The following is a 14,883-nucleotide window of genomic DNA, read 5'->3' as shown; positions in this document are numbered from 1 at the left end:
AACCTTACCTGCGCACCAGTTGATATTTTCATGCCTAACCTGAGCTCTGGGTAACATTTTTTGTGAAGCGGTGCATATTTTGTGCCTTGCCTGAGGTCCAGGTAACATTTATTGGTGATTCTGTGCCTTACCTGAGCTCCAGGGTAACATGTTTTGTGATTTTTGTAAAACAGAAAGTTCTATTTTCATTTATACAAGCTGCTGTCCGGGTGTACCTAATAAAGTGGTCACCGAGTGTCCACTAACTCTGCTCGAGGGCAGAGGCTATTGTGACATCACAGGCTATTGTGACGTCACAGGAAATGGGTGGGCCAAATATTTGCATTTTCAGGCTGGTGGACAGGTGTACCTAATAAAGTGGTCACTGAGTGTGTATGAACCGCTAGAGGGCAACGGCTGTTGTGATAGCACAGGCTACTGTGACGTCACGGCAAATTGGTGGTCTTAAGTACGAGTGTAGAGATAAACCTAATAAAGTGAAACTCTGTCCTATTTTAAAAATAGAATCTCCATCTCTGCCGACCTTTTTTTATTTATTTTTTGAAATAAAATATCCATCTCGGTCCTATTTTAAAGAGTAGAACAGGTTCTCTGTATTGTTCCCATTTCAAGGAGTACAACAGGCCACTGAGGTGACTCGTCTTTGAAAAAGGCTTCATACGCCAGCGGACAAGTGCCTGGACATGGGCGGATGCTCTGCGTGAGGTGTGGTATGCTTGTGTGGCCCACTGGTGGGCCAGTAGCTGGCCATCTTCCCTCTGATCAAATAAACCCCAATTTCAAAGAGCAAGGGCTCATTTTTGGATGGTTGTTTGCTTTAGACTTGCAACTTGGCACTTTTTTCCCCCTCCGTTGATTGATGCAAATGTTTCTTTGTGCACTGCACACCACCTTGAGTGTATATTGGAAATAAAACTTTAAATGAGACGAATCGCTGTTGTCTGTTACTCTGACGACACTGAGTATCACGAGGGTATCTCCTAATATTTTGTGACTGTTCATATATCCAGGTCTAGCAAACTCGAATTCAGTTCTTGAGAATGTCTTGCTACTCATTGTCCAATTTCATTTCTTTTCCAGGCAGAAATTTTATTTGATAGTACAAAATGCAGAAAGGGAGCACCGTTGTGATTTTTAAAAATGATATTATTATTAATAATAATAATAATAATGACAATACAAATATGGCACAACTCGTTCACAGCAGAACATGGAGAAATGTCATGAGTACAAGAGATGGACGTGAATGGGGACCTACTTGTTGCTGCAACTAAATTCGGCAATTGTTCCAACAGTAGATAATAAACTGCCATCAAACAAAACAAGGACTGATTTGCACGTCCTCAAACTTAAACTGGAGCTATGCTGACGCCTAGTGTTAAAAGCTGAGCGTTTTTCTGCTGTTCAATATGTATGAAAATATATTTTTCACTGGCTTCTAGAGTGACTGCTATCGCGGTCACATGAGAATGATCACTGGTCTGATATTTTAATCACATAAATAAGTAGAATAAATAGAGCATGCCCATGGGAGGCATGTGTCCTGGTCTAAGATGTTCGCAGTGTCATGGTCCAAGCTGATGTCCTGCAGCGCCCGGCCCGTCTGCGACTGAGGTTCCCTGCAATGTGAGGCTGTGCACACAGGAAAAACATGCTTATCACAAGATTTATGAACATGCTATGTGACACAGAGTATTTAAAAGTAATAATAATAATAATAATAATAATAATTAATTTAACTTCACAGGGGCTACCAAGATGTAGTAGTTGACAGACCTAACCACAGCTAGCTAGCTACACTATACCACTGAAATGACTCACTTTTTAAAACATTTCGACAGAAATGATTAAATTGGGGGAGTAATTAGGCTGCATTATTCGTATAGTCACACGCTGAATCGAGGTATGGAGGTAGGTAGGTAGATAGCCAAGCAGCTATCCGCCTTGCAAGCCAGAGAATATTACGTTTTGTAATTAAAACGAAATGTGCGACATGCCAGCTTTGTCTTACGATATATTTCTAATGTAAAAATACATACATGATGTGTTTATACAGCTGGAAAGTTCTTTCATTCATTCGTTCTGTGTATTAACAGCAACGATAAACGTATTGAACAGCGCGAAAGCCAACTAGCTAGCCTGCTCTGACCATCGCTAACATGAAAATACAAATGATTCTTCTCATTTTAATAAAAATTTCATTAGAAAACGCATTGAAAGCTTACCTTTCACCGATGCGGGAGCAATGGCCGACGCGCCGATTTGAGTCAAAACGGAGGAAGAGCTACAATTGGCCGGCTAAACACGTGATGAATTTGGAACAAACACGTGTTCAATTTGGAACAAATCCGGCCATCTGATTGGCTGAGCCGCTTTGTCAAAGTTGGTGAAAGTTGTAAATTGGAACAAGGCACGGCCTCTGATTGGCTCCAATATTGGAACATATTGGAACATTGGAACATTGGAACAGAGAAGATCGGTAAAGTGGCCAAATCCATTTGACTTTTAAGAGGCCAGCCTGTAGTGCAGTGGCAAGGTCGGCGGTTCGAGCCCCGGTGTAGCTGCGATAAGATCCGCACAGCTGTTGGGCCCTTGGGGGATGCCCTTAACACCCCATTGCTCCAGGGCTGTTTCCTGCTTAGTCTAATCAGGACTTGTCGGTCGCTTTGGATAAAAGCGTCTGCTAAATAACAAATGATTATTTATTTATAGCTTGCATTGTAGCAACTAGACCTAACATCCTCAGAATGACCTACACCGTGGCACGGTGTCATTTTGTTGGGAATGTTAAATGAACCAAAATAAAGAAGAAGAAAAAAAAAAAGTGAAACAGCAAAGTTGGGTGAATTTTGCAACTTTGAGTTGCATCAGGCAAGTATATTTCTCGAGTTATCAAAATACATTAGTTGTATTGTAGACTGGTTTCCGGTTTAATTTTGTCTTTCAACCTATAGGTACAACACACATCAGGACATGTAGGTCTCTTTGGATAAAAGCGTCTGCTAAATAACAAATGATTATTTATTTATTTATTTATTTATTTATTTATTTATTTATTTATTTATTTATTTATTTATTTATTTATTTATTTATTTATTTATTTATTTATAGCATTGTGGCAACTCAACCTAACATCCTCAGGATGGCCTACACAGTGGCACGGTGTTATTTTGTTGGGAATGTAAGGTATATTTCTCGAGTTATGAAAATACATTAGTTGTATTGTAGACTGGTTTTATTTTGTCTTTGAACCTGTAGGTACACCGCACATCCCGATAGAAACACACATCAGGACTTGTCGGTAGCTTTGGATAAAAGCGTCATCCTCAGGAAGGCCTACACAGTGGCACGGTGTTATTTTGTTGAGAATGTCTGTCCTCCAGGGTCCTCGTCGCACTTCATTGTGCGTCGCTCTGGATAAGAGCGTCTGCTAAATGCCTGCAATGTAATGTAATGTAATGTGAAAAAGAAAGAACGGGAAACCGCAATGCTGTGTGAATTCTGTTGGGTGAAACATTCGCAGCATTGAAAACCATTCGCGTTTTTTCCCCTTTACATAGTTCTGAATGAAGATCAGGTATATCATTCTGAGTACAGTAAAAAATAAAATAAAAAAGGAACTTTGTACATGGGGTATATTCCAGATGTCTCATTAAAAATGCATGTCTTACGAAATTTAAAACGAAATTAGATTGAAGGCTTCACAATAGCCCACAGTCTTGTCCCGGAGGCTAGAACCTAAAGGCATATGGTGATGCAGCGTCTTTTGGTTATTACTGCTCTAGCCTTTGGAATAGCATGGGTCTTCGCGACTCCAAATCCGTAGACATTTTAAAAAGAAATCGTAAGACACACCCTGTTGTAGTTCTGTCTGTAGCGTGGTACACAAATAAAGTTTTGCGTAGCCACGCCTGTATTTGCACTCGGCCTACACGGGCAGATGGCTTCGTCGCCTACGGGAGATAATATTGTATTTTTCCAAATAGTTTCACTTGTTTCAGTTCGGTGCAATATGGACGCGTGCGCACATAAAACAGTGCTACTGCGGCCGGACGTCTCTCGGGTAAGGTTGCCTGCTGTAGGCGGTCCGCATGTCACGTTAACTTGGTGTAGAATCAACTTGTTCGCTTGCTAGCTAACGACTGGTGGCCATAGTCCTTCGCCTCCGCGTCGTACAGTAACCCCCTTGTTAACAAGATTATTCCTGATACACGTCGTAAATACAGTCGTGTAGGCTATTTATTGCATTTTCTGGAAGGCTTGGCTGCTGTGCGAGGATTATCCAGCTACTGAGCAAACTGTTTCCACGTGCTAGGCCGGCTATAGCTAGCTCGTTTGCTACCTTGGCGAGGCGATGTAATTTAGTGCTCCGGTGCCTCGCTTATTGTATGTGTCTGGCCATTTTGCATGCTTAGAGATTGGGGAAGTAGATGAGAAGCACCGTACGTGGCACAGGTAAAGACAATTGTCACAACATTTTCAGAGGCCTTGTTGGAAAACGTGGCATTTCCCCCACGTAGGCCCAGCGGACGCCAAAAGTCGCCGTGTTAAGTTAGCCTACACCACAGAAGTAAATAATCGTGTGCCATAGTGGCTAGCTAACGAAAACGACAACGCAGAAGAACCACTCAGCTTGCTTTGGTTGGATATACACACACGGCAGTCTGCTGAGTGGTCAAAGAGGGAATGCTGCTTTCCACGTTTGTTTTGAGCAAACACTCGTGTTTCGAAGAACTCGTTTCCTCCGCGTTTTCGTCCTTTTTAGTGAATTTCGAGTGCTTACTCTAAATTAACTTTTGATGAATTGCCTTGAAAAACTCAGCCTCCAGTTTCTGTTATAGTGTAAAGTACCTTTCGGGCGTACTGTATATGGTATTAGAAACCATGCAGTGTTTTTTTGTTTTTTTCTCAAGTGTCTCTATTAATTGTATGTAAACGATGTTCTTCCCATAGACTGTATCAAAGTAAGGCTCTTCCGTGCATGCACCGTCTTTTTGACGGTTTTCCCTTTTCTAGCTGGAGAGCCCTTGTGAAAGGAATGAGCCGACTGACCTCTGGTGGCAATTACTAGCAATGTACGGGGAGATCCGGAAGTACCGTATTTGAATTTGAAGATGGCGGGCTCCTTGTTTACTTTTCTTCAGATTTTACCTTTTGCTGTCAGATGGCCTGACCTTACCTATACCTAGTAATACTATTGTTTTGTTGTTGTGTTTTTTCTTTTTCTTTCAGTGTGCGATGAATCTTTCAAGCATGTTCAGCTGATGGTGACTGAGATGAGGACAGCATGCAGCGGACAGGCTGGAGGTGGTGACAGTGCAGTTCTTTGTGAGGGTGCAGCCAATAGCAGGATCGAGGCAGTCGGCTGCATAAGTCGGCAGCGCACATCCGTGGACTCCATTTGCCTGCCTCGGAGGGACATTGATGTCTAAATGTGTTCAGCTCAACATGAGAGGTTGTGTTTGATAAACCTCCTGATGCAGATTTGTCTTGTTTGTAAGTGCTGCCAGTTTAGGCTGTCCTTACGAGGCACACACGCGTGCTATGCATGCTTTCGCACTCAGTCCATGACTGCGAACCATGGCCAGAACCCGCCCCTTAGGTAGCGCAGGCTCAGGTAGGTCTCTTGTGCTCGCTCCGGCAGCACATATACTAAAATTGGAACGATACAGAGAAGATTAGCATGGCCCCTGCGCAAGGATGACACGCAAATTCGTGAAGCGTTCCATATTTTTAACCTTACCTGCGCACCAGTTGATATTTTCATGCCTAACCTGAGCTCTGGGTAACATTTTTTGTGAAGCGGTGCATATTTTGTGCCTTGCCTGAGGTCCAGGTAACATTTATTGGTGATTCTGTGCCTTACCTGAGCTCCAGGGTAACATGTTTTGTGATTTTTGTAAAACAGAAAGTTCTATTTTCATTTATACAAGCTGCTGTCCGGGTGTACCTAATAAAGTGGTCACCGAGTGTCCACTAACTCTGCTCGAGGGCAGAGGCTATTGTGACATCACAGGCTATTGTGACGTCACAGGAAATGGGTGGGCCAAATATTTGCATTTACAGGCTGGTGGACAGGTGTACCTAATAAAGTGGTCACTGAGTGTGTATGAACCGCTAGAGGGCAACGGCTGTTGTGATAGCACAGGCTACTGTGACGTCACGGCAAATTGGTGGTCTTAAGTACGAGTGTAGAGATAAACCTAATAAAGTGAAACTCTGTCCTATTTTAAAAATAGAATCTCCATCTCTGCCGACCTTTTTTTATTTATTTTTTGAAATAAAATATCCATCTCGGTCCTATTTTAAAGAGTAGAACAGGTTCTCTGTATTGTTCCCATTTCAAGGAGTACAACAGGCCACTGAGGTGACTCGTCTTTGAAAAAGGCTTCATACGCCAGCGGACAAGTGCCTGGACATGGGCGGATGCTCTGCGTGAGGTGTGGTATGCTTGTGTGGCCCACTGGTGGGCCAGTAGCTGGCCATCTTCCCTCTGATCAAATAAACCCCAATTTCAAAGAGCAAGGGCTCATTTTTGGATGGTTGTTTGCTTTAGACTTGCAACTTGGCACTTTTTTCCCCCTCCGTTGATTGATGCAAATGTTTCTTTGTGCACTGCACACCACCTTGAGTGTATATTGGAAATAAAACTTTAAATGAGACGAATCGCTGTTGTCTGTTACTCTGACGACACTGAGTATCACGAGGGTATCTCCTAATATTTTGTGACTGTTCATATATCCAGGTCTAGCAAACTCGAATTCAGTTCTTGAGAATGTCTTGCTACTCATTGTCCAATTTCATTTCTTTTCCAGGCAGAAATTTTATTTGATAGTACAAAATGCAGAAAGGGAGCACCGTTGTGATTTTTAAAAATGATATTATTATTAATAATAATAATAATAATGACAATACAAATATGGCACAACTCGTTCACAGCAGAACATGGAGAAATGTCATGAGTACAAGAGATGGACGTGAATGGGGACCTACTTGTTGCTGCAACTAAATTCGGCAATTGTTCCAACAGTAGATAATAAACTGCCATCAAACAAAACAAGGACTGATTTGCACGTCCTCAAACTTAAACTGGAGCTATGCTGACGCCTAGTGTTAAAAGCTGAGCGTTTTTCTGCTGTTCAATATGTATGAAAATATATTTTTCACTGGCTTCTAGAGTGACTGCTATCGCGGTCACATGAGAATGATCACTGGTCTGATATTTTAATCACATAAATAAGTAGAATAAATAGAGCATGCCCATGGGAGGCATGTGTCCTGGTCTAAGATGTTCGCAGTGTCATGGTCCAAGCTGATGTCCTGCAGCGCCCGGCCCGTCTGCGACTGAGGTTCCCTGCAATGTGAGGCTGTGCACACAGGAAAAACATGCTTATCACAAGATTTATGAACATGCTATGTGACACAGAGTATTTAAAAGTAATAATAATAATAATAATAATAATAATAATAATTAATTTAACTTCACAGGGGCTACCAAGATGTAGTAGTTGACAGACCTAACCACAGCTAGCTAGCTACACTATACCACTGAAATGACTCACTTTTTAAAACATTTCGACAGAAATGATTAAATTGGGGGAGTAATTAGGCTGCATTATTCGTATAGTCACACGCTGAATCGAGGTATGGAGGTAGGTAGGTAGATAGCCAAGCAGCTATCCGCCTTGCAAGCCAGAGAATATTACGTTTTGTAATTAAAACGAAATGTGCGACATGCCAGCTTTGTCTTACGATATATTTCTAATGTAAAAATACATACATGATGTGTTTATACAGCTGGAAAGTTCTTTCATTCATTCGTTCTGTGTATTAACAGCAACGATAAACGTATTGAACAGCGCGAAAGCCAACTAGCTAGCCTGCTCTGACCATCGCTAACATGAAAATACAAATGATTCTTCTCATTTTAATAAAAATTTCATTAGAAAACGCATTGAAAGCTTACCTTTCACCGATGCGGGAGCAATGGCCGACGCGCCGATTTGAGTCAAAACGGAGGAAGAGCTACAATTGGCCGGCTAAACACGTGATGAATTTGGAACAAACACGTGTTCAATTTGGAACAAATCCGGCCATCTGATTGGCTGAGCCGCTTTGTCAAAGTTGGTGAAAGTTGTAAATTGGAACAAGGCACGGCCTCTGATTGGCTCCAATATTGGAACATATTGGAACATTGGAACATTGGAACAGAGAAGATCGGTAAAGTGGCCAAATCCATTTGACTTTTAAGAGGCCAGCCTGTAGTGCAGTGGCAAGGTCGGCGGTTCGAGCCCCGGTGTAGCTGCGATAAGATCCGCACAGCTGTTGGGCCCTTGGGGGATGCCCTTAACACCCCATTGCTCCAGGGCTGTTTCCTGCTTAGTCTAATCAGGACTTGTCGGTCGCTTTGGATAAAAGCGTCTGCTAAATAACAAATGATTATTTATTTATAGCTTGCATTGTAGCAACTAGACCTAACATCCTCAGAATGACCTACACCGTGGCACGGTGTCATTTTGTTGGGAATGTTAAATGAACCAAAATAAAGAAGAAGAAAAAAAAAAAGTGAAACAGCAAAGTTGGGTGAATTTTGCAACTTTGAGTTGCATCAGGCAAGTATATTTCTCGAGTTATCAAAATACATTAGTTGTATTGTAGACTGGTTTCCGGTTTAATTTTGTCTTTCAACCTATAGGTACAACACACATCAGGACATGTAGGTCTCTTTGGATAAAAGCGTCTGCTAAATAACAAATGATTATTTATTTATTTATTTATTTATTTATTTATTTATTTATTTATTTATTTATTTATTTATTTATTTATTTATTTATTTATTTATTTATTTATTTATTTATTTATTTATTTATTTATTTATTTATAGCATTGTGGCAACTCAACCTAACATCCTCAGGATGGCCTACACAGTGGCACGGTGTTATTTTGTTGGGAATGTAAGGTATATTTCTCGAGTTATGAAAATACATTAGTTGTATTGTAGACTGGTTTTATTTTGTCTTTGAACCTGTAGGTACACCGCACATCCCGATAGAAACACACATCAGGACTTGTCGGTAGCTTTGGATAAAAGCGTCATCCTCAGGAAGGCCTACACAGTGGCACGGTGTTATTTTGTTGAGAATGTCTGTCCTCCAGGGTCCTCGTCGCACTTCATTGTGCGTCGCTCTGGATAAGAGCGTCTGCTAAATGCCTGCAATGTAATGTAATGTAATGTGAAAAAGAAAGAACGGGAAACCGCAATGCTGTGTGAATTCTGTTGGGTGAAACATTCGCAGCATTGAAAACCATTCGCGTTTTTTCCCCTTTACATAGTTCTGAATGAAGATCAGGTATATCATTCTGAGTACAGTAAAAAATAAAATAAAAAAGGAACTTTGTACATGGGGTATATTCCAGATGTCTCATTAAAAATGCATGTCTTACGAAATTTAAAACGAAATTAGATTGAAGGCTTCACAATAGCCCACAGTCTTGTCCCGGAGGCTAGAACCTAAAGGCATATGGTGATGCAGCGTCTTTTGGTTATTACTGCTCTAGCCTTTGGAATAGCATGGGTCTTCGCGACTCCAAATCCGTAGACATTTTAAAAAGAAATCGTAAGACACACCCTGTTGTAGTTCTGTCTGTAGCGTGGTACACAAATAAAGTTTTGCGTAGCCACGCCTGTATTTGCACTCGGCCTACACGGGCAGATGGCTTCGTCGCCTACGGGAGATAATATTGTATTTTTCCAAATAGTTTCACTTGTTTCAGTTCGGTGCAATATGGACGCGTGCGCACATAAAACAGTGCTACTGCGGCCGGACGTCTCTCGGGTAAGGTTGCCTGCTGTAGGCGGTCCGCATGTCACGTTAACTTGGTGTAGAATCAACTTGTTCGCTTGCTAGCTAACGACTGGTGGCCATAGTCCTTCGCCTCCGCGTCGTACAGTAACCCCCTTGTTAACAAGATTATTCCTGATACACGTCGTAAATACAGTCGTGTAGGCTATTTATTGCATTTTCTGGAAGGCTTGGCTGCTGTGCGAGGATTATCCAGCTACTGAGCAAACTGTTTCCACGTGCTAGGCCGGCTATAGCTAGCTCGTTTGCTACCTTGGCGAGGCGATGTAATTTAGTGCTCCGGTGCCTCGCTTATTGTATGTGTCTGGCCATTTTGCATGCTTAGAGATTGGGGAAGTAGATGAGAAGCACCGTACGTGGCACAGGTAAAGACAATTGTCACAACATTTTCAGAGGCCTTGTTGGAAAACGTGGCATTTCCCCCACGTAGGCCCAGCGGACGCCAAAAGTCGCCGTGTTAAGTTAGCCTACACCACAGAAGTAAATAATCGTGTGCCATAGTGGCTAGCTAACGAAAACGACAACGCAGAAGAACCACTCAGCTTGCTTTGGTTGGATATACACACACGGCAGTCTGCTGAGTGGTCAAAGAGGGAATGCTGCTTTCCACGTTTGTTTTGAGCAAACACTCGTGTTTCGAAGAACTCGTTTCCTCCGCGTTTTCGTCCTTTTTAGTGAATTTCGAGTGCTTACTCTAAATTAACTTTTGATGAATTGCCTTGAAAAACTCAGCCTCCAGTTTCTGTTATAGTGTAAAGTACCTTTCGGGCGTACTGTATATGGTATTAGAAACCATGCAGTGTTTTTTTGTTTTTTTCTCAAGTGTCTCTATTAATTGTATGTAAACGATGTTCTTCCCATAGACTGTATCAAAGTAAGGCTCTTCCGTGCATGCACCGTCTTTTTGACGGTTTTCCCTTTTCTAGCTGGAGAGCCCTTGTGAAAGGAATGAGCCGACTGACCTCTGGTGGCAATTACTAGCAATGTACGGGGAGATCCGGAAGTACCGTATTTGAATTTGAAGATGGCGGGCTCCTTGTTTACTTTTCTTCAGATTTTACCTTTTGCTGTCAGATGGCCTGACCTTACCTATACCTAGTAATACTATTGTTTTGTTGTTGTGTTTTTTCTTTTTCTTTCAGTGTGCGATGAATCTTTCAAGCATGTTCAGCTGATGGTGACTGAGATGAGGACAGCATGCAGCGGACAGGCTGGAGGTGGTGACAGTGCAGTTCTTTGTGAGGGTGCAGCCAATAGCAGGATCGAGGCAGTCGGCTGCATAAGTCGGCAGCGCACATCCGTGGACTCCATTTGCCTGCCTCGGAGGGACATTGATGTCTAAATGTGTTCAGCTCAACATGAGAGGTTGTGTTTGATAAACCTCCTGATGCAGATTTGTCTTGTTTGTAAGTGCTGCCAGTTTAGGCTGTCCTTACGAGGCACACACGCGTGCTATGCATGCTTTCGCACTCAGTCCATGACTGCGAACCATGGCCAGAACCCGCCCCTTAGGTAGCGCAGGCTCAGGTAGGTCTCTTGTGCTCGCTCCGGCAGCACATATACTAAAATTGGAACGATACAGAGAAGATTAGCATGGCCCCTGCGCAAGGATGACACGCAAATTCGTGAAGCGTTCCATATTTTTAACCTTACCTGCGCACCAGTTGATATTTTCATGCCTAACCTGAGCTCTGGGTAACATTTTTTGTGAAGCGGTGCATATTTTGTGCCTTGCCTGAGGTCCAGGTAACATTTATTGGTGATTCTGTGCCTTACCTGAGCTCCAGGGTAACATGTTTTGTGATTTTTGTAAAACAGAAAGTTCTATTTTCATTTATACAAGCTGCTGTCCGGGTGTACCTAATAAAGTGGTCACCGAGTGTCCACTAACTCTGCTCGAGGGCAGAGGCTATTGTGACATCACAGGCTATTGTGACGTCACAGGAAATGGGTGGGCCAAATATTTGCATTTTCAGGCTGGTGGACAGGTGTACCTAATAAAGTGGTCACTGAGTGTGTATGAACCGCTAGAGGGCAACGGCTGTTGTGATAGCACAGGCTACTGTGACGTCACGGCAAATTGGTGGTCTTAAGTACGAGTGTAGAGATAAACCTAATAAAGTGAAACTCTGTCCTATTTTAAAAATAGAATCTCCATCTCTGCCGACCTTTTTTTATTTATTTTTTGAAATAAAATATCCATCTCGGTCCTATTTTAAAGAGTAGAACAGGTTCTCTGTATTGTTCCCATTTCAAGGAGTACAACAGGCCACTGAGGTGACTCGTCTTTGAAAAAGGCTTCATACGCCAGCGGACAAGTGCCTGGACATGGGCGGATGCTCTGCGTGAGGTGTGGTATGCTTGTGTGGCCCACTGGTGGGCCAGTAGCTGGCCATCTTCCCTCTGATCAAATAAACCCCAATTTCAAAGAGCAAGGGCTCATTTTTGGATGGTTGTTTGCTTTAGACTTGCAACTTGGCACTTTTTTCCCCCTCCGTTGATTGATGCAAATGTTTCTTTGTGCACTGCACACCACCTTGAGTGTATATTGGAAATAAAACTTTAAATGAGACGAATCGCTGTTGTCTGTTACTCTGACGACACTGAGTATCACGAGGGTATCTCCTAATATTTTGTGACTGTTCATATATCCAGGTCTAGCAAACTCGAATTCAGTTCTTGAGAATGTCTTGCTACTCATTGTCCAATTTCATTTCTTTTCCAGGCAGAAATTTTATTTGATAGTACAAAATGCAGAAAGGGAGCACCGTTGTGATTTTTAAAAATGATATTATTATTAATAATAATAATAATAATGACAATACAAATATGGCACAACTCGTTCACAGCAGAACATGGAGAAATGTCATGAGTACAAGAGATGGACGTGAATGGGGACCTACTTGTTGCTGCAACTAAATTCGGCAATTGTTCCAACAGTAGATAATAAACTGCCATCAAACAAAACAAGGACTGATTTGCACGTCCTCAAACTTAAACTGGAGCTATGCTGACGCCTAGTGTTAAAAGCTGAGCGTTTTTCTGCTGTTCAATATGTATGAAAATATATTTTTCACTGGCTTCTAGAGTGACTGCTATCGCGGTCACATGAGAATGATCACTGGTCTGATATTTTAATCACATAAATAAGTAGAATAAATAGAGCATGCCCATGGGAGGCATGTGTCCTGGTCTAAGATGTTCGCAGTGTCATGGTCCAAGCTGATGTCCTGCAGCGCCCGGCCCGTCTGCGACTGAGGTTCCCTGCAATGTGAGGCTGTGCACACAGGAAAAACATGCTTATCACAAGATTTATGAACATGCTATGTGACACAGAGTATTTAAAAGTAATAATAATAATAATAATAATAATAATAATTAATTTAACTTCACAGGGGCTACCAAGATGTAGTAGTTGACAGACCTAACCACAGCTAGCTAGCTACACTATACCACTGAAATGACTCACTTTTTAAAACATTTCGACAGAAATGATTAAATTGGGGGAGTAATTAGGCTGCATTATTCGTATAGTCACACGCTGAATCGAGGTATGGAGGTAGGTAGGTAGATAGCCAAGCAGCTATCCGCCTTGCAAGCCAGAGAATATTACGTTTTGTAATTAAAACGAAATGTGCGACATGCCAGCTTTGTCTTACGATATATTTCTAATGTAAAAATACATACATGATGTGTTTATACAGCTGGAAAGTTCTTTCATTCATTCGTTCTGTGTATTAACAGCAACGATAAACGTATTGAACAGCGCGAAAGCCAACTAGCTAGCCTGCTCTGACCATCGCTAACATGAAAATACAAATGATTCTTCTCATTTTAATAAAAATTTCATTAGAAAACGCATTGAAAGCTTACCTTTCACCGATGCGGGAGCAATGGCCGACGCGCCGATTTGAGTCAAAACGGAGGAAGAGCTACAATTGGCCGGCTAAACACGTGATGAATTTGGAACAAACACGTGTTCAATTTGGAACAAATCCGGCCATCTGATTGGCTGAGCCGCTTTGTCAAAGTTGGTGAAAGTTGTAAATTGGAACAAGGCACGGCCTCTGATTGGCTCCAATATTGGAACATATTGGAACATTGGAACATTGGAACAGAGAAGATCGGTAAAGTGGCCAAATCCATTTGACTTTTAAGAGGCCAGCCTGTAGTGCAGTGGCAAGGTCGGCGGTTCGAGCCCCGGTGTAGCTGCGATAAGATCCGCACAGCTGTTGGGCCCTTGGGGGATGCCCTTAACACCCCATTGCTCCAGGGCTGTTTCCTGCTTAGTCTAATCAGGACTTGTCGGTCGCTTTGGATAAAAGCGTCTGCTAAATAACAAATGATTATTTATTTATAGCTTGCATTGTAGCAACTAGACCTAACATCCTCAGAATGACCTACACCGTGGCACGGTGTCATTTTGTTGGGAATGTTAAATGAACCAAAATAAAGAAGAAGAAAAAAAAAAAGTGAAACAGCAAAGTTGGGTGAATTTTGCAACTTTGAGTTGCATCAGGCAAGTATATTTCTCGAGTTATCAAAATACATTAGTTGTATTGTAGACTGGTTTCCGGTTTAATTTTGTCTTTCAACCTATAGGTACAACACACATCAGGACATGTAGGTCTCTTTGGATAAAAGCGTCTGCTAAATAACAAATGATTATTTATTTATTTATTTATTTATTTATTTATTTATTTATTTATTTATTTATTTATTTATTTATTTATTTATTTATTTATTTATTTATTTATTTATTAGCATTGTGGCAACTCAACCTAACATCCTCAGGATGGCCTACACAGTGGCACGGTGTTATTTTGTTGGGAATGTAAGGTATATTTCTCGAGTTATGAAAATACATTAGTTGTATTGTAGACTGGTTTTATTTTGTCTTTGAACCTGTAGGTACACCGCACATCCCGATAGAAACACACATCAGGACTTGTCGGTAGCTTTGGATAAAAGCGTCATCCTCAGGAAGGCCTACACAGTGGCACGGTGTTATTTTGTTGAG

General features: G+C 41.7%; 2 non-coding genes across 2 annotated transcripts; both read left to right on the top strand.

The window, feature by feature from the left end:
* The first annotated feature begins 5,628 nt into the window (after positions 1-5,628).
* Positions 5,629-5,735, top strand: LOC133112152 (U6 spliceosomal RNA). Its single transcript, XR_009705047.1, has one exon. It is a non-coding gene; the product is annotated as a U6 spliceosomal RNA (small nuclear RNA).
* A 5,666-nt stretch (positions 5,736-11,401) lies between these two features.
* Positions 11,402-11,508, top strand: LOC133112688 (U6 spliceosomal RNA). The gene has a single exon (XR_009705503.1). It is a non-coding gene; the product is annotated as a U6 spliceosomal RNA (small nuclear RNA).
* Positions 11,509-14,883: the final 3,375 nt, after the last annotated feature.

This window comes from Conger conger, chromosome 15 (genome assembly GCF_963514075.1).
Source record: "Conger conger chromosome 15, fConCon1.1, whole genome shotgun sequence".
NCBI lineage: Eukaryota > Metazoa > Chordata > Actinopteri > Anguilliformes > Congridae > Conger > Conger conger.
The sequence above is the reverse complement of the archived record's forward strand: the minus strand, read 5'-3'. Positions and strand labels throughout refer to the sequence as shown.